General features: G+C 38.8%; 1 protein-coding gene across 3 annotated transcripts in view; it reads left to right on the plus strand.

The window, feature by feature from the left end:
- The first annotated feature begins 10901 nt into the window (after positions 1-10901).
- Positions 10902-19218, plus strand: part of LOC124875669 (glutamate receptor ionotropic, NMDA 2C-like) — a 103904-nt gene continuing 95587 nt past the window's right edge. For all 3 annotated transcript variants that reach the window (XM_047377958.1, XM_047377961.1, XM_047377963.1), the window contains exon 1: positions 10902-12044. The gene's annotated coding sequence lies outside the window, so the exon portion shown is untranslated. The remainder of the gene's footprint in view (positions 12045-19218) is intronic.

The raw sequence follows: 19218 nt of genomic DNA on the forward strand, positions 1-19218 counted from the left end.
ATACTGGGAATGAGGACGCCATCCCACAGCCCACTGAGGCCAGTCGAGGATGTAAATGTGGTCAAACTTATGGTGAACCAGTTGTTAAGTACTGTTTAGTTTGATTCAGATAAACATCCCAGAAACAATCAAATTGTAAATTCCACCCTTGCCAAAGAATCAGATTCACTCTGCTGTGTTGTTGCAAAGGACTAATTTACAACACTTACGTAAAGGTTATTGTTCAGACTGAGATTTTGCACATTCCCATGACATTGGACTCAGCACGCTGAATCTGCTGGCTCAAAAGATGACCCTGAAGAAGAAGAACTGGGTATGTTACTTCTTTGTTTTTTTTTGCAACAATAATAATTAGATCATTATCTTATCGGAGATTCCTAATAAAACATTAACAATAATGATCCGCTTCAAATTCTCTGCTTTTACTTATTTTTCTTTGCTCCCCATTGACCATCCTTTTTATTCTTTTAAGGTTGAAACTCTCAGTAAAACATACTTCACTAATTTCAATCCTGTAGTCATTTCTACAAATAGGGAGCAGTTTCTTGGAGTCAATTCAACACTTTACAGGGACTCAGTGAAGGGAGGATGGGTGTGAAAAGACTAAACCAGTAATAAAAAAAATACAACATAATATTTATTAGACCTAAATGTTATTCTTGAATGCCAGTTGACCATAGGAGGCCATGACTGAAAACATAAAACAGCTACAGTATATGAGTGAAATTTAACGGGTGCAAATGTTGCCATTTCTGTTTAGTTCAAAAAAGATCTATCATTTAAGAACACGTAATTTAATACTACAATTCAAAATCTCTGATGAGCTACTTACAGACACCTCCACATTCCTATTACTATCAGTTGTCTTGACAAATGACTTGGCAGGACAGACTTTATTTTTCAATGAAAATGAGTCAAAAATCAAAATGTTGTCAGTGTTGCCATGTGTCTGGCTCTTTTCACTCCACTCTGTTCCCCATGGCTCAATTTATTTGGTCACATTGTTTTGAATTTGCACTCTTCCTTTAGGGCACACCATTTGTGAGCTTGCTTATTTGTAGGCATGAAATTGGACCTAATTGTTATGCATATGACATTGTTAGAGAGACATATTTAGGCACACTAATGCTGGTAACCTCACTGAGTCTATGACCAGGATATTATCAGTTGGATGTCTCATAGCTGGGCTCCATTGAAAAAAATTAAATTCAGACCTCTTTTACCTCTAATATTAAAACAAAATACTCTAAATACAATGTCCTGTTTCTGTCTATCCCTATTTTTAAAGTGCAAGATGTTTGCCCAACTTCTATGGGTGCATCATATCACTTTTTACTTTAATAGTATTGTATAAAGATGATGGATGGCCATGTTTTGCTCTGTTTGCAGCTGGGCTGTACCATGAGTCAGCAACCTGTATAAACCAAAGAGCCATTTCGACCCTCGCCTCAGCTATTTTTTTACTGAGGGCAGAAAAAGCCACCTGACTCTCATGTCAATTCTTATAAATATGTATGTTCAACAGGGAATTTGTTTTAATTTTTTGATAAAAAAAAACACCATTTTATTTCTGTTTTTTGGTTCTCAAATGAAGCAAAACATCAACCTTCAATAAAAAGAGAATGAATGAGTCATAATCTTTTCTCAGTTGAACTCCTATTAGGTAATGTACTATTTCATCAGTGTATCTGTATATGTGCTGTAATGGTTTTCGTCATGTTCTTTGTGTAATACATGTTTAGTACGGACACCTATAATCTGGTATAAAGCAAAAACTGTATAAACAAACAATGCATTTTATTCAATGAAGCAATCTATATTAGTGGAAAAGTACATAAAAAATAATGAAGTGTGCAACCTAACAAAAACAAACAAACAAAAAAAATCTAATGATTTTGAAACAGAAATGTTCCATTCTGTTATAGAAATACTAGGCAAATATTGCATAAGAACACAAACAAACTGCTAAAACTAACATTATTGTGTATGATACATTTAAACACATTGCTCGGTTGTTTATTATTAATGGCCATTTATTATTAATGTAATACATTTTAAGTTGAAAGTGGCCCGAATACTTTTGCATCCCACTGTATTGTTTTCTGCAGAATTTGTATTCCAAAGCAGTTTCTTTGCTTTCTTGACACAACATAGACAAAAAAAAAAAAAAAAAAAGAATCAGAATACAACACTTGTCTGACACACTGATGACATAATTTGCAGACAGGAGAAAAAACAATATGCCAGATATCTTCCCCAGTAAGGAGCATAAAGCTGCAGAATACAGGTGCTTGGTGAGATGGGGCTGATTAAATGAAACACATACAGCTGAGATAAATGAGCAAAGCTCAGAAGCTGTGGCGGGCATGGCGGGGCCAAACGAAAATCGGACGTTTTTTTTTAAATATCTAGAAGAATGACCACTTACATTTACATTCAAAAGGCCTTGTGGCTAATATGACTTCCATTACATATATTATTTAAACATAAAAAATATAGTAGTGTTAAATACAGTAGTTGTGCTATGGTGCTAATGCTAGCTTGTACATAAAGAGAAATCAAGAGATTTTTTTCAGCTGGGGTATTACATTTTTTTTTGTCCTTCTGTGACGATTCTACTGCACACAAGGTTGTTGCTAGTATTTGTACCCAAAAAAAAAAAGAAAAAGAAATGACATGAATAAATGGACAAATGTTTTTGACAATTTTTTCCACTGCCACTAGATCTGAAAAAACCAAGGGAACAGCCTGTGTGACAAGCCTTATCCTATAAACCTAATGTTCATATCCAACACTCGACCACTCAGAAACAAGTTACATAGCTGACCCTAAAAATGGGCAGGGCATAGCAGGAAAATAGTTTGGTAAGAGGATCACTCAACAAACCTGTAAAACACCTCAAGGGAATTTGTTCAGCCTGGGGGCTGTCGAGTGTCTTATTTCAGAGGCTGTTGATGACTTATATATAAATTAATATATAAATAGTTGTTTTTTAATGCTTGGTAGGAAAAACATGTTTTTGTGGAGCTGCAGAAACTTTTACAGTTGGTGTATTGGAAATTCATGCTGCAGTGTATGAATTTAAGCACTTTCACACCTTACAACAGTGAGTTAAACTTGAAGTAATTTTTCTTGCAACATCTACTATCAGTTCCAATTGCCCTGTCAGCCAGCAGGATTTTCCCTTCAAACATACAGTATTCATACTCTTTCAACTTTTCTACATTTTGGCATATTAGAAACACAAACTACATTTTTAAAGGGGATTTTTTGTGATAGATCAACACAAAGTAGTACATAATTGCATCAACTGCATGATGCATGTTTTTAAATGTTTTTTTACAAACACAAATCCTAAACAGTGGCTCCTTTAAATTTAAGTCCCATTTACTATGATGCCTTTAAATGAAAATACAATGCAACTTTAAGAAGTCACCTAATTGGTAAATAAGAGTCCATCCTTTGTTCAACGTGATCTCATTATAAATCCAACTGTTCTATAAAGGCCTCTGAGATTTGTTGAGAGTTTGGCATAACCTACAAATACATGGCCATCCACCTAAACTGACAGCATTAATCAGAAAACCATCAATAACGGGAGAAGCTGCAGAAATCCAGGTGGGAGAATCTTTCAACAGGACAACCTTTAGTTTAGTTATGCACTCCATAAATCTGACCTCCCTGAAACAAAAGTGGCAAAAGGAAAGCCATTGCTGAAAGCTTTAAGAAATCCAACTTTAAAAAGTGGAGTTTGTCACAAGCCATGTAGGTGGCACAGCAAACAAAAAAATGTACATAACCCTGAACACCATATCCACAGTAAAACATGGTGGTGGCAGCATAATGCCGTGGGGCTGTTTTTTTTTTTTTAGCAGGAACAGGGAAGATGGTTAGAGCTGACGAGAGAATGGACAGAGCTAAATGCAGGGCAACACTGAAAGAAAACCTGTTAGAGGCTGAAAAAGACTGGAGACTGGGGCAGAGGTTCACCTCCCAGGACAACGACTATAAACCTGCATCTGGAGCAATAATGAAATGGTTTAGATAAAAGCATTTTCATGTATTTGAATGGCCCAGATCTAAAAAATGAGGAATTTGTCAGTGCCTCAAAATTGTTCACAAACACTCTCCACCCGATCTGACTGAGTCTGAGCTGTTCTGCAAGAACAAATGCACACAAATGTCAAGTGCTGGATGTGCTCACATTTCAAAACTTGGTTTTACTTTAAGGAAAGTTTTTTGTAAAATAAAAAAACGTGTTTATGCTGTTTTGAAAGTCTGCATATGACATTCTTAAAAAAATGTAATAAATTGTACTTCTGTTTACAAGAGTTAAACAATTTCAGGAGAAAATACATGTCTACTCAAAATGTTAAAATAACCACAAATACTGACAGTAAAAAAAATAACATTATGCAAGTAAACAAGAAATGCTTAAAAGGGGCTCCCCAGAAGCTGTGAATGCTGATGATCTATATGAAGCTACAATGCATCTAAAATTACTAATCCTAAAATAATATTGACATATTTATTGATTGTGAGGTTCATTTTCTTCAGGTGTAAAGATAAATCTCTAAAAACTACATGTACTTTTTAATATTAAGTGATCACTAAAGAGGTACAACAAGCATGAGAACAAACTTGAATTTCTGTACCCAGACAAAGTTTTCTTTCCATCACCGAATCAAATTTTCAGTTTGAAGGCAATCATCTGCCTGCAAAAAAGAAGAGAAATCAGAAAGAAACATCAATTTATTCAAGCATTTTTTCAAATTATTTTTATTTGCACACACTCTTTTTCGCAAGCTGCTCACATTCATTTCGTTTTTTGTTTTGCTCCTGTCCCTTCTTCCACACAGTGTTGGACAGATGTTTTAAATAGTGATGTCTTTTGCATGTTGCCATCAGTTCTAATAAAAGCTTATTTTCCAGAAGACAAGCCTTTTAACACAGCCCTATAAATACAGACAAATGTTAAAATAGCATTTCAGAAGTGAGACACGTGACTGAGGTGTTTCTGTGAGAGTAATGAGAAGGAAACAGAATAAGCAATCCCGCTGATGAATGTGAAGTAACAACAGCAGACAGATGTTTTAACGGGTGGTCTCTCTCTGTGTGTCAGCAGCTGGACAGCGTGTGAACCAGTCCGATGAGAACATATGTTCTCTGGCCTGCAGCATAATCAGAGACTCTCTGATTAACTCAGATCAATTCAGTAATGGACAAAATTACGATGTCTTGCAAAAGTATTCATTACCATTAACATTACAACCACAAATTTTGACACATTTTATTGGGATTTCAAAAAATAATAACCTGAAAATCACCTGTGCATTTAATGATTACAAATAATCTCCATGAGCCATGGGTCTGCTTTGCTAGCTGGGGTGGATCTGTCATTGGAGCTCGCTGCAGCTGTAGAGCAGAGTTTTCAGTGTTGATGCATGACAAAAAGGACTTTAATAATTGTAATCTTTAATAACTGTAATCTTTACAACAATAGTTTCATCTAGCTTAAGGTCTACAAGCTATTTGTAGCTATAGTTACACAAGAAAACATTGAAAACTAGCTGATTAAAAAAATTGCTGAGCGAGTATTTAGATCCTATTTAACCAGTAAATAACACACATTTCATGCCCCCAAATAACTCCACAGGCTCTGATCAGGAGGCAGCTGCACGGTGTAGACGAAGTGGGTGGACAGGAGCCAGATGCAAGCTCCAGATTGACTCTTATGTTACATAATGGGGACTGGTGGTATTGTGTAGGGATTACCCTTAAATTAACAATAAAATAAACAGCATTATGAGAATAAAGAAATAGGCATAACCTCTCCCTCTACTGGGGGGCTCAGATACAACCTGGTTCATCTCCTGCCTGTGTATAACAGCAGAGAGATGGTCTGACTTAAGACTGAAGAAGCTCTGAAGGACTGTTGCAGCTCCACTGCTTGGGAAGGGCTCTGTGCTCCTCATGTTGAGGACATTGACAGCATCACAGACTACATTAACCTCTGATTGGACGACACAGTGCACCTCATGAAGGTACAGTGTTTCTCCAGTAACAAGCCCTGGATCGACCCTGAAATAAACGCTCTCCTGAAGGCGAAGAAGAGTCTTAACATCAGGAAACAAGGATGAGCTGAGAGTTGTGCAGAAAGAAAATCAGCTACAGGAAGAAGATGGAGGACCAACTACAGCAGAACATCAGTGGTGTTTGGAAGAGCATCCCTTCCCCCACCACCATTCTATTCCCTTTAACACTTCAGGTGAGGATCGAGCTGCAAAAGGCTGCAGGTCCGGATGGCGTCAGCTCCAGACTCCTGGGGTGCTGTGCAGATCAACTGTGTAGCATCATGGGATACATGTTCAACATGACCCTGAAGCTGGGGAAAGTACCACAGCTATAGATGACCTCCTGTGCGGTACCAGTGCCTAAGACCACACATCTGAAGGATCTCAGTAGCTACAGGCCAGTAGCACTGACCTCTCATCTAATGAAGACTCTCTCGAGGTTGGTCCTCAACCATCTTTCGCCTCTGGTGAGGTCTTTGTTGGATTCGCTGCAGTTTACCTACCAATCTGGCACTTAGGTGGATGATGCTATCATCTACCTCCTGCATTAAGATATGACCCACCTGGAGAACCCTGGAAGAATTGAGAGGATCATGTTCTTTGATTTCTTCAGTGCTTTTAAAACCATCCAACTGTAGGCACAGACCCACCACACTGACACTGGTGAACATCCAGAGAACTGACATTAAGATAGTGGACTTTTATAAGTACTTGGGTGCTCACCTAAAATATAAACTGCACTGGAGTCACAACATTGATGCTATTAACAGGATGGGTCAGAGCAGAGTCTACCTGCTATGGAGGCTGAGATTTTTTGGAGTTCTGGGGGTGCTCCTTACGATGTTTTCTGACTCTGTGGTGGCATCCGCCATCTTCTTTGGTGCTGTCTGTTGGAGCAGCAGCCAGTGGCACCATCAGAGGAGCAGCATGGCCCCCCTAGAATAAAACTGGCCATCCCAGTGGGCACCCCAGATGTGGTAAGTTGTTGGTTTAATGAATGAAGCTATGTTATGCACGCTTCAGCAATCGCAACTGCCTTTTCTTGTGACCAACTGTTACTGCACTTTTGTTTATGTAGCAATACTTTTAAAAGTCTGCAATAAATACTTTTGAATTCAATCAGTTCAAACAGTGTGATTGAAATTTGTCTAAATTACCCAGTGTTTTGTAAATAGTTTACATAAAGATTATTATTTTTAGAATATACATTTTGATTCATTTTGAAATGTTTTTAATTTTGTAAAAAGAAAGAAATCCTGTTATTTTAAAGGGGACATGTCATGCAAAATCCACTTTTTTAGTCCTTAAATACATTTTGTTGTGCACTTGGAGTCTGTAGGAGTGCACAAAAGTTTAATTTAGTCTGTAAGGATTATGATTATTGATTAATTAATATTTATCAAGAATTATAATTTACAATCATAATTTGAGAAAAATGTATTTCTTAACCAAAAATCTTTATTTACCAATCGAAATCAGAGATGTCCTCTGGTGTTGTAATTGTGGCTCAAAGCCCTTGATAATTACAATTATTAAATTCTCAGTAATAATTGATAACTATTACTAGATGTCACTGTTTAATCAACCGCTTCACCGAAACGTGGGGAACTTTGCCCTTATTTTGACAGACAAATCACTCTTGCTCAAAATAAACACAAACGCTTTCTCTACGTGAATATTTATTAAATCAACAGCCGTGATACACTTCACTATTCCGATCCAATAATTTTCACCTAATCAAGCATGCAACGTTCTACACAAAAGGGGTAAAATAATAACCAAACAAGATAAAACAGCACTGATTGTGTATGAAAATCAAACCACTGAACGGAGCTTTGGGAGCGGCCCCCCCAAAAGTGTAGCTCAGTGGAACACAAGCAGTCATAAAACCCCCAAAGTTGTAAGCTCAGTGCACACAAAGGGTTATAAACTTTTCGGCGACAACCAGTGAAAACACGAGGGTGAAGGCAAATAAAATGGTGAGTTTCCACCATGAGATTATGGCAGTCCAGCTTTAAAATGCACCTGATTCGGCTCTTCGGTGTTCAAACAAAACAGTGAGACACACACACTTCAAAGCGCGGAGGCTTTCAGAGTCCAACAACAATCAAAGTTTCAATAAGACATTGCATGTACATACAACTTAGAACACATTGGACTATAAGTGGCGATTCTAAATCGCCCTAAAATCCTACTCTATCCTGCCCAAGTTATTTCTAATAGAAATAAAACGAAACGGGTTACTTATTGTCGTCTCCTGTGGAAAAGAGGGAAGAGAGAAAAGGGGGGAGTTGTCACGCATCCGCGATGAACTTGTCAGGAGAGCGGTCAATCTCCGTCCTCTGGCCTCCATTGGCGAAAGGGGAAAATATGACTTGACCGTCAGTAGTTGACTGGAACAAAAACAAGGATGGCAATTCCATTTCCTTGAAACCTCCGTGGGGTTTTGGTCACGTGTTGAATTCACGTCTTCGATTGGTAAAGTGAAGTTTCTGGCCTTCCTATTCCAGGAACTTCTTTCATGAATTTTTCTTCTCGTTGGCCAATGGGGGAGAATGAATGAAAGTCCACGTGGGATTTTCTTCTCCAGAATGATGCGCTTCACATGCCAGATAGCGGTCCGGTTTCCAGCGTGAAAAGCAAAGCTGAAGTATCTCATATGGTTATATAGTCCATTGTGACATCAGAGCTGTGACACACACCCCCTTCCTATCAGCCACGATTCCTGCTGGGAGTTGTAGTATCTGACTATCCTGGGGTACAAAATGGCCGATGAATGCATAGCAGCTCCAGCAGCGTGGAAATGGTCCAACATTCAGCAACAAATTGGTCCAATAAGTCTCTCCAGGTGCTGCGTAGATATGGGTGAATAAACCCACACTATTCATTTCACCATGCCCCAGCATCAGAACCTTTTCAAAGTGCCTGGTTAAATTTCATTTTTCATGGAAATGTTCCCACATTAGTGGGAGAATTCCTATTTCCCCCACTTCAAGGATGAGTGTTTCAGGAACCTATGCCAGTATCAAGAAGGATTTACTGAAAGACTTCATCTGATTAAAGGGTCATCTCCTTCTGTCTATGGAAATGATGGACACAGCAAAGCAGTAAGATGAAAATAACGCTGACAACAAACAAAATTTTAGACATGAATTTATTTTGTGTTCATATGATATCTTGGCCATTGTTTAGCTGGCAGTAGCATTGTGCCTTATGCTTATGTTAGTGGTGTGTGCTGCTTTTACCTCCTTGAGGACATAACCATACTGCATGTTCTAAATAGTATTATTATATAAACAGTTTTGCATTGTTTTTGCAATTTTTGTCTTGTTTCTGTGCCGCTAGATAATTGTATCTTTGTTATTAAACTAGTAGTGTAATGCTCTTTGACCTTGAGGTGGGCGGATGTGAAGGCCAAAGCAATTCAGTTCCACTTTATGCAGACCAAAACTGAATGATTTAAAAGTCAAAAGGGAGGATTTAAAAGCATATGTTCCCTTTAAAGAATAAAACTGTTGAAAATACTTATAGGCTGTGAAGCCTCAAAAATACTAATTTCTATTCAGTCTGAAATATAAATGTATAAAAACAAAAGGCAAATAGTCTATGATGATTTGTTGTGTAGTTCATATTATATAATAATTGTATAACTTCAAGGCATTTTCTAAAGTCAGTCATTAGTTTTTATTTTGGTGTGCCACACTAAGATTTTTATTGGCTCCATGTGGCGCCTCCATGAAAATATTCAGGTGGTGCGACTGGCAGTAGCTTATCTACATCTAAGAGGAAGCAGTTAGATAAGTTCAGTAGGAAGGCCAGCTCTATCCTAGGATGCCCCCTCGACCCAGTGCAGGTGGTATTCAACTATATAACCATTTCTGCCATCAACCAGCTCAATACCTTTTTACATCACTGCTGTTGTTTGTACAGTTTTCCATTTCTTGTAGCCTCTTGTTTTTTATGAACGAATATACATGCACGTTTTGTCCATTTATAAAATCACTCTACTCAGTTACACATTTCTTTTAATCTGAGTATATCGTTTTTAATAATTGTACAGTTTTTTTACTAGCTAGCGTGGGGGGGGGGGTGGGGTCTAGCGGTGAAAAACAGACTAAAAATCTTTCTGTTAATGAGAGGGGATTAATTTTCTTTTATTTTAATACTTTCCCTGTCTTGCAAATAAATGCACACCTTTAACATCCACTCAGTTTTTGCAAGATTCTTGTAAAAATATCTGCAATGCAAAGCTTTAAAATCCCTTCTTCAGAAACATTAAAACTGTTCTGAAGAGCTGACAGCTGTGCCATGAGATAATTGAGCTTTAGATGCATAGCAACTGTGTATTACCCCTTTAAAGGACCTGATTCAGCTCAACAGAACTCATTGTGATATTTGTTTTGTCAGTTTGTCTAAAAGCTCTTGGTCTGTGTTAGGATCTGTTGGCTTATTGACTTTACTAAACTGCATATGCAATGATATATAAACAGAGCCTCTGGAGCCCCTAACTGTGAAAACATGACTGTTTGTAGGATTTGTTTTTGACTTGTTGATACTGGAAAATAATAATGAAAAAAGTATTACAGAACAGCAAAGAGAGGTGATATGAGAAGGAAAAAAGGGAGTGGAGATTAAGAAGATGAAGGTGAGTAACTCAGAGAAAACTGGAGCAAAAGTGGGTTGGGAGAGGAGGAGGAGGAGTTGATCCGAAGTGAAGGAGAGGGAGGAGAGAGGAGGCTTAAATCCTCGCACCGTCATTACCAAGGCGCACATGCAGCCCCTCCTGTGATGGAGTGAGAGGGGATGGAGAGAGATGCAGAGAAAAGATGGAGTTGCACAGGGAACAGAAAGCAGGATTACTGATGTGACAGCACAGCCAGAAGAGCGTCAGCGCAGCGTAGAGGGAGAAACTGCTGGAGGAAAAAAATAAATAAATCAGTGCAACAGGATGAGGACCTGCTAGTGCACAGCCTGTCCGACCCAACAGACCTACCATCTGTCCTGCTTTTTTATCTCTGTTCCTAACGCTTCCAGCATCCTCTAACATCTGGATCACCTCACATCCATATGGGAAGGAGGGCCGCAGCGGGGGAGGAACAAACCTAAAATTGATCCCTTTCTTTTTTTGATAAAGGAGGACCTGAGGAGGAGCACAAGCAACTCGGAACCTGGAACTGGACCAAAGGAGGAGGAAAACTTTCTTCAAACATGTTTAAGTGTGCACAGGACCTTTCCCCATGTGTTTGGGAAATGTCCTAACTTTCCATGGATCTGTTCTCTCTGAGGAGGGAGAGGAAGAAAGAGAAAGAGCAGACACCACCGTCAGCAGTGCTCAAGTGTTACAGAGGTTTGTGCTCCTGTCACTGAGGAAGCATTTTATCACTCTCCCTCCCTCTCTGCCTCTTTCACTCTCCTCTTCTCATCCGAGCAGCGGGGAGCCAGACGAATACAGACGGAGAACCAAACACAGCTGCTTAACACACACATACACACACATACACACTAAAGCTGCTGTGCCAGGGATCCCACACCTCCCTTTCCTTCTTTCACCCTCCGTCACTTTCCTCTCCTGTCCCATTTTGATGCCCTGTCTTCACCTCCACGACTACTTGTGAATGTGATGCACGGAGGAAAGCAGACGGGGAGCGGAGCAGCCAGACAGAAGGGTTTTTTAGGGAAAAAAAAGACACACACACACTTGCCATCACGTTGTGAAGTCCTTCAGGAGAGTGTGTGGATATCAAAGGCTGCTTTACACACACACACTCAAGGAGGCGCTGATGAACTCACACTCTCTTGCTCTCACTCAGAGACGTGGTCTAAATGTAGACTCCTACAGGTGCTGAGAGGGGAGAGAGAGGCAGGTGAGGAGCAGGTGAAGGCGAAAAGACACGCTTTAAGGAAAGAAAAAAAGAAAAAGAAAAAGATGGAGCAGCTGGAGTTTAAGTTGGATGAAAGCAGAAAACACAGGTAAGGCTGTCAAACGTCTCTTCTGTCATTGTTAGAGACCTATAATTCAAATCTAAGCTTGAATGGATACAAATCAGTGGATATGGGCAGAATAAGAGTATATTGTGAGTAGTGACACTTTTAGTTTTCGTAAGTGACAAGTTTCCTCGAGAGAAAGCGCTCATCTGTTGCTGACAGAAACAGAGCAGCTGGCTGTTAGTGGAACACCAGCTACTGTATGAGACTGTGAGCTGTTTTCTGTTTTCCTCTCAGAGGTTTGATTCATGTGCGTCTGAGTTCAATCTGTTTTAGTTTTGCTGTTGATTTGCCCTATAATCAGCAGCAGCTCTCTGCTCCAGTTTAACTACATAATACGAAACAATCAGCTGCAGCATTCGTGCTACACTGACCTGTGGGTCCTGAACAGGAGGTTTGGGGCCCTTCATTAAGGCTCAAAAGGGGGTCACAAAATATTTATTACAGCATTTCACTGGAAAAAGGAGCCATTCTCATTTTAATTTTAACTTTCTGTTTATTTGTTTATTTATAGCTCTGTACTCTTGCTATATTTCACATAAATGCTTTTCACATTTGAGCAACACATAATTATGATAATAATTTCACATGAGACCCTAATAATGATAATAATATGTTTACATGATATACTACATATAGTAATGGAGCACAACAGGGCTATTTTTTTCAGGGTCCGTTTAGATCAGATAAAGATTACCTTGAGTAAAAAAGTTAATTTGAAAGAATAATGGTAAACATGATCAACTTGTCTTCCTATGTCTGCAAAAATAAAATAACATATAGATTATTACAATATATTAATGTTGGCTAGGTCATATATTTGTCCTTTGGATTTTTATCTAAATAGTGAGCAAACACTCTGCACACTACAATTAAGTAGCAGCTTTCATGTAAACAAGCTTATTAGACAGAGTGTGGTATTATAACACAAGGTAGCTAGCCTGCAGTCAGCTGCTTAACAGAGATGCTGCTTGTAGATCTAAAACAATTTTTGCTTAACAGCTGATTGGTGTTGCTCCCTTAGTTTTCCTACTGGGAAAAACTATTTACAAACAGCAAAAATTGTCTTGTACGTATTGTCTTATAAGCGAGGAAAAATTGTAGTAGACTTTTTCCAGCCAGCAGACCAGCAGTGTGCAGCAACAAGGTGGGGAATGGCCAGCGTCGTGTTACTCTATGGTCCATTGAGTCGGAGAAAACTCTGGTCATGCTTTCACATTCTCCAGCATCTCAATAAAAGGATTTTAATGCGTAGGGGCAGTATGACGAATAACGTCTGCAGTTTTAATACTGACTGTTTAAAACCTCTGCATAACCTGATAAAAGAAAAACAGCCCACGCCTCATACCAATATGGGCTTTAAGGTCTGCATGTGACTCATTGTAGGTATGTCATATGTGTTACTTGTGCCTTGCTTTACTTTGAATATAGCTCTGAAATGTGTTGTTGGACATGAAAGCTGCAACATGTTTAACATTGACCGTACACAAACCAAGTATGAAAATATATGGTTGCCTCCAGGTCAGAGAGCTACTTAAAACAGATGGACAACTGCGGTATACTGTTTACTTAATAAAAAAACCCCAAAAACTATCTCACATCTAGCACTTTTCATTGTGTAGAATATTTTGTTAAGTCAAGACATTTGTTTGCAAAAATGTTGAGATTAGAGCTAACCTAAGAACTTACCAGTGTTTTCTGGAATCTTATTTATCCATTTTATTTCATTCATTTTTTAATTTCGTCAATTGTCATATCTCTTTTTAATTTTATGCGTCTTTACAAAGTACGCACTGGATTCAATATGTTTCAATGGCCTTTATAATTCATAGCACCAATGTAGCTTTGACTGGACTGCATATATTTTTGTCATGTACCTCAACTCAACTCAATCATTAGAATTTCCAAGCCATTTATATGGTCTTTGATTTGATCTAATTGCAATGATTTTATTAATGGATACTTTTTTTTTTACAAAATTTGACTTTATTTATAAATATCTAAGTTCTGACTGCAACTTTTAAAAGTTCCCAGAACGAGTCTTTGTTTAATGTTCCTCTATTTTCACAGAAGAAGATTGATGGTTCCTAACATCTTGGCTTCTAATAGATACAGTTTTACCTTTAAAGGCCATAACTATCAGAGCAAAGACTTTAAGGTATTCTTTAAGGCACTTAAAGCAGGTTAACCAAGTTTTTCACTGCAATATGGGTTCACTAAGGTTTGTTCAGATTGGTGTAAGCTTCTGTGTGTGAAAAAAGTCCTGATGTCATACTTTGTGGTTACAATTGGCCCAAATACAGGTCAGTAACAAATCACAGAGGAAAGTATGGTAAAGTGGAGTAAAATAAGCATAATAACTTAGTAACAAACTGTCCAAAGCACAGAAAATATAAAAGAGACTGGGAGGTATGTACCTTCAATGTAGTGTGCTGTGTGACATTGTTACATTAAAGTAATCTGTGTGAAATTATAAAATAATAGTAATAATAGTAATAAATAAATAAATAAATAGAGAATAAAAACATAAATAAAGAAAACACAAAAAATTGTTGTATTACTGCATATGCAAGAATGTCATATTTTTTAAATGTATAAAATGATCCACAGGGATTATTAATGGGTTTATTATCTGGAACATTGCCCAGCCAGAACCTATAAAATAAGGCTCAGGGGTTTTGATGTGAGGAGGGGGTTAGCAGGAGAGGAGAGGAGCCTCTTCTGGACTGGTTATGCTTCAAAGTTTGCCTGAAGAAGTAAAAATGTTGGGCTTTATGAAGACGTTTTTGTCTCAGCCATGGCAATAACAAAGACAAGGACTTTTGACTGCAGTGAAGTTAGTTTGAGGTTGGATATTGGATATTCACACAGGATTTAGATGGGTCCTTCTATTTGACCCGATGCAGGCAGTCTGATTACAGGCTCCCTCCACCTGCAGATGGTAGTTCGCTAAAGGACCGTCAATAAATTTCCAAACCAAACACGCTGTTTCATGGTGGTATTGTTTTGTGTGTTTTGGGGTAAATGTTTCGCGTCTGAACAGCTGATTTTATGTGTGATCAGCTGTTTTAGGTTGTTATTAAATACAGCGTGTCCCACCTGCATGTAATTCAGAGAGCTGACAATGTGTCCTTTTTCTTTTCTTTCAGACTTCAGGCATGGTTTATGATTTCTAAATAATTAAGTCATATTTTGGTTGGACTCGCTACGGCCATTGTGGTCCTTAATTTTATTGTAGTCGCTCTAGAGTTTTATTAACTTTTACCCGCAGAAACTCAGCAACAAACATCTAATTTATTCTGGTCCCATGGCCAACCATTGAACAGCAGGCTGTTTACGTCACATTTAGTCTTTACTCAGCCCCAATCGTACCTACTTAAGAGCAGGGACCAGAAAAGTACATACCGGTATGGAAAAAACAGTAATGGAAACGCTCGCAAAGTGGGCTGAGTTGAGTAGAGGCGGCCTAAACGGAGACAGTGGAAAAAAAGCCATCAGTGTATGGTTATACATGGGCTGTAGGAGGCTGAACCAACTAAGGGAAATTGATGAAAGGAAGAATTAACAAAACAAAGACAAAAGAACACCAAAACCAGAAACTAAAACTGAACAGAACATAAGCCAACCTAAAAATGAACAAAAGAGCCAAACTAAAAGTGATAAACAACAAACCAAGTCCTTTACATCATGACAACTGAAGAAATATGCTGGGTCATTCGTACCCTTGACCCTTTTCACATTTTGTTTCACTGCAACTAAAGGGTTTTTGTAGAGACCATTAGAGAAGAATAGGCTTCATGAATACCAAGGAACACAGCAGAGAGGTCAGTGATAAAGTTTAGGAGAAGTTTAAAGCAGTGCTTGGTTATACAACTATACCACAATCTTTGAACATGTCACAGTTCACTGTTCAATCCATCTGAAAACTAAAAGAGTATGGGACATCCACAAACCTAAAAAACCCTGGCTGACAATCCAAACTGAAAGGTATGGGAATTACAATATTGATCGTTACCTCTGGAGGAGCCGCAGAGATCCAGAGCTCTGGAGGTAGAATCTGTTAACACAACAGCTAAAGTCATGCACTCCATAAATCTGACCTCTTTTGAACAGTAGCAAGAAGAAAGCCAATGATCAAATAAAACCTAAGACGTTTTGTTAGTAGTTTGATACAAGCCATAGGGACACAACAAACCCATGGAAGATAGGACCAAAATGGATGTTTTTGGCCTATAATGCAAAACACAATATTTGGTGGAAAACTAACACTGCACATCTCTCTGAACACAACATCTTCAAATTGAAAGATGAAGGTGGCAGCATAATAATGTGGGGATACTTTTCTTTGGCAGGGACAGGAAAAGTGATCAGAGTTGATGGGAAGATGAATGGAGCTAAATACAGTGGAAATTTGTAGAGGAAAAGCTGTTAAAGGCTGTAAAAGACCGGGGTGGAGCTTCACCTTCCAAGAGGACCCTTAAAATGCAGCAAGAGCTACAATTTGGCTGGAGATTAAAGTATATTCATGTCTTAGAATGGTCCAGTCAAAGTCCAGCAGAAATAAATCACATTGAGAATCTAAGGCAAGACTTGACAACTGATGTTCATGGACAATTTCTATTCTATCAGGACGTGAGCTACTTTGCAAATAAGACAAGAGTTCAGTCTATAGAGGTGCAAAGCTGGTAGAGACACACTTTCAAAAACTTGCAGATGAAACTGCTTTGAAGTGTTGACTCGGAGCTGAACACAAATTCACACTACACTTTTCACAAAATGTAAAAAATTGTAAGGTGGTATGAACAGAAGGTAAAATAATACACGAATCGTTCGTCGTCTTCCGCTTATCCAGGACCGGGTCGCAGGGGCAGCAGACTCAGCAGAGACACCCACACGTCCCTCTCTCCAGACACCTCCTCCAGTTCCTCCAGGGGGAGCCCAAGGCGTTCCCAGGCCAGCCGAGAGACATAGTCCCTCCAGCGTGTCCTGGGCCGTCCCCTGGGCCTCCTCCCGGTGGGACGTGGCTGGAACACCTCCCGAGGAAGGCGTCCAGGAGGCATCCGGTATAGATGCCCGAGCCACCTCAACTGGCTCCTCTCGATGTGGAGGAGCAGCGGCTCTACTCTGAGCCCCTCCCGGATGGCCGAGCTCCTCACCCTATCTCTAAGGGAGTGCCCGGCCACCCTACGGAGGAAGCTCATTTCAGCCGCTTGTATCCGTGATCTTGTTCTTTCAGTCATGACCCAAAGTTCATGGCCATAGGTGAGGGTAGGAACGTAGACCGACCAGTAAATTGAGAGCTTTGCTTTTCGGCTCAGCTCTCTCTTCACCACAATGGACCGGCACAGCGCCCCCATTACTGTGGCAGCCGCACCGATCCGTCTGTCGATCTCCCGCTCCATTCTTCCCTCACTCGTGAACAAGACCCCGAGATACTTAAACTCCTCCACTTGAGGCAGGAACTCCCCTCCAACCTGAAGAGGACAAGCCACACGAATCAATGTTTAAAATTATTATTATTTATTTATTTGTATAGCCCCTTCAAAACTGCCAACTAGGCAACCAAAGTGCTTTACAAAGCATACATAAAAAGAAAAAAACGTTTCATAAAAGGTAAATTAGTAAACAACCAACAACAGAAACAGCAATAAAACAATACAAACGCTGGAACCAAACTACTGGATATTAAAAGCCTTTCTAAATAATAAAGTTTTAAGTTTTGATTTACAACAGCCCAGGTCAGAGATAGAGCGTTGGCCCAAAGGGAGCTGGTTTCACAGTCTAGGAGCTGCTACTGAGAATGCCCTGTCACCACAATATACATAGTAGTCCTTGGTACATTTAATAAGAACTGGGATGAAGACCCCTGGGATCTACCACGTACACAAAGACACAACAAATCAGATAAATAAGATGGGGCCAAACCATTTAAAACCTTAAAAACAAACAGTAGAAGTTTAAAACCTTTTCTAAAACGGACAGGAAGCCAATACAAACAAAATAAAAATAAAAATAAAACCTCTTTTGGTGGTACCCAAAAGAAGCTGGGCAACTGCATTTTGGACTAGTTGCAGATGACTGAGTAACGAATGACTGACACCAACATAAAGAACATTACAATAGTCAATTCTTGAGCTGATAAAAGCATGTATAGCTGTCTCAAGGTCTAAGTGGTTAAAAGGATTAACTTTGGACAAAAGGCGTAGATGGTAAAAGCTTGACTTGACTACTGAATTAATTTGCTTACTAAAGTTAAAAACTTGATCAAAAATCACTCCCAGATTTTTAACAGTATTGCTGAAATTAAAATTCAAAGAATTAACATTGGTGATGGCATTATTACTGAATAGAATATGCTCAGTCTTATGTTAATTTAAAAACAAGAAATTTTGGCTCAACCATTGTTTAACTTCAGAAATGCAGTCAAGAAGGTAATGTTGTGAGTTACTGTCACTTGGTTTTAAGGACAGATAGATCTGGATGTTGTCTACGTAACAATGGAAAGACAGTTTGTGCTGTGTGATAATGGCTCCGAGTGGTAGCATATAGAGGGAGAAAAGAAGAGGGCCAAGGATGGAGCCCTGTGCCACCCCACACAACAGAGGCACATGCCAAGTTGTTAATCATAGCAAGTTCTATCAGTAAGATAAGATGTGAACCACTTGAGAACTGCCCTATTGGATGGAGGTAATACATATTTGTTTTAAGGTGCTTAAAGGAATGATCCTGGGGTGACAAATAAAGTCCTACCTGCGCAGTAATAAACAGGAAAAAGACACAAACTGAAAAAAGTGCCTGACCTCCATTTAGAGGTTGGATGGATGTAAAATTAACTTTCTTCTTAAATTTTTTAATAAATTATAGTTATATAAATTTTATTGATTTGAGGGTATATTGAGAAGCTTTTTACCGTATATTTCATAGAGAAAAATATTTTTTCTCTGTTTTTAAAAATTCATAAAGGTTAGTTTTTACCTTAATTATTTAGTATATTAAAAGATATTAAGAACAAAGAAACGATTTCAGCTACACCTGAAAAAATGGGATTCTGACCAGTGACAAACATCCATCACTTTTCCCCCTTAAGTCGCCATCAAATCAGTTTAGGTAATACTGTGTTTGACAAATAACACGCTATTACCCCTGAACCAGGAACAGC

The sequence above is a fragment of the Girardinichthys multiradiatus genome, chromosome 10, assembly GCF_021462225.1.
Source record: "Girardinichthys multiradiatus isolate DD_20200921_A chromosome 10, DD_fGirMul_XY1, whole genome shotgun sequence".
Classification (NCBI taxonomy): domain Eukaryota; kingdom Metazoa; phylum Chordata; class Actinopteri; order Cyprinodontiformes; family Goodeidae; genus Girardinichthys; species Girardinichthys multiradiatus.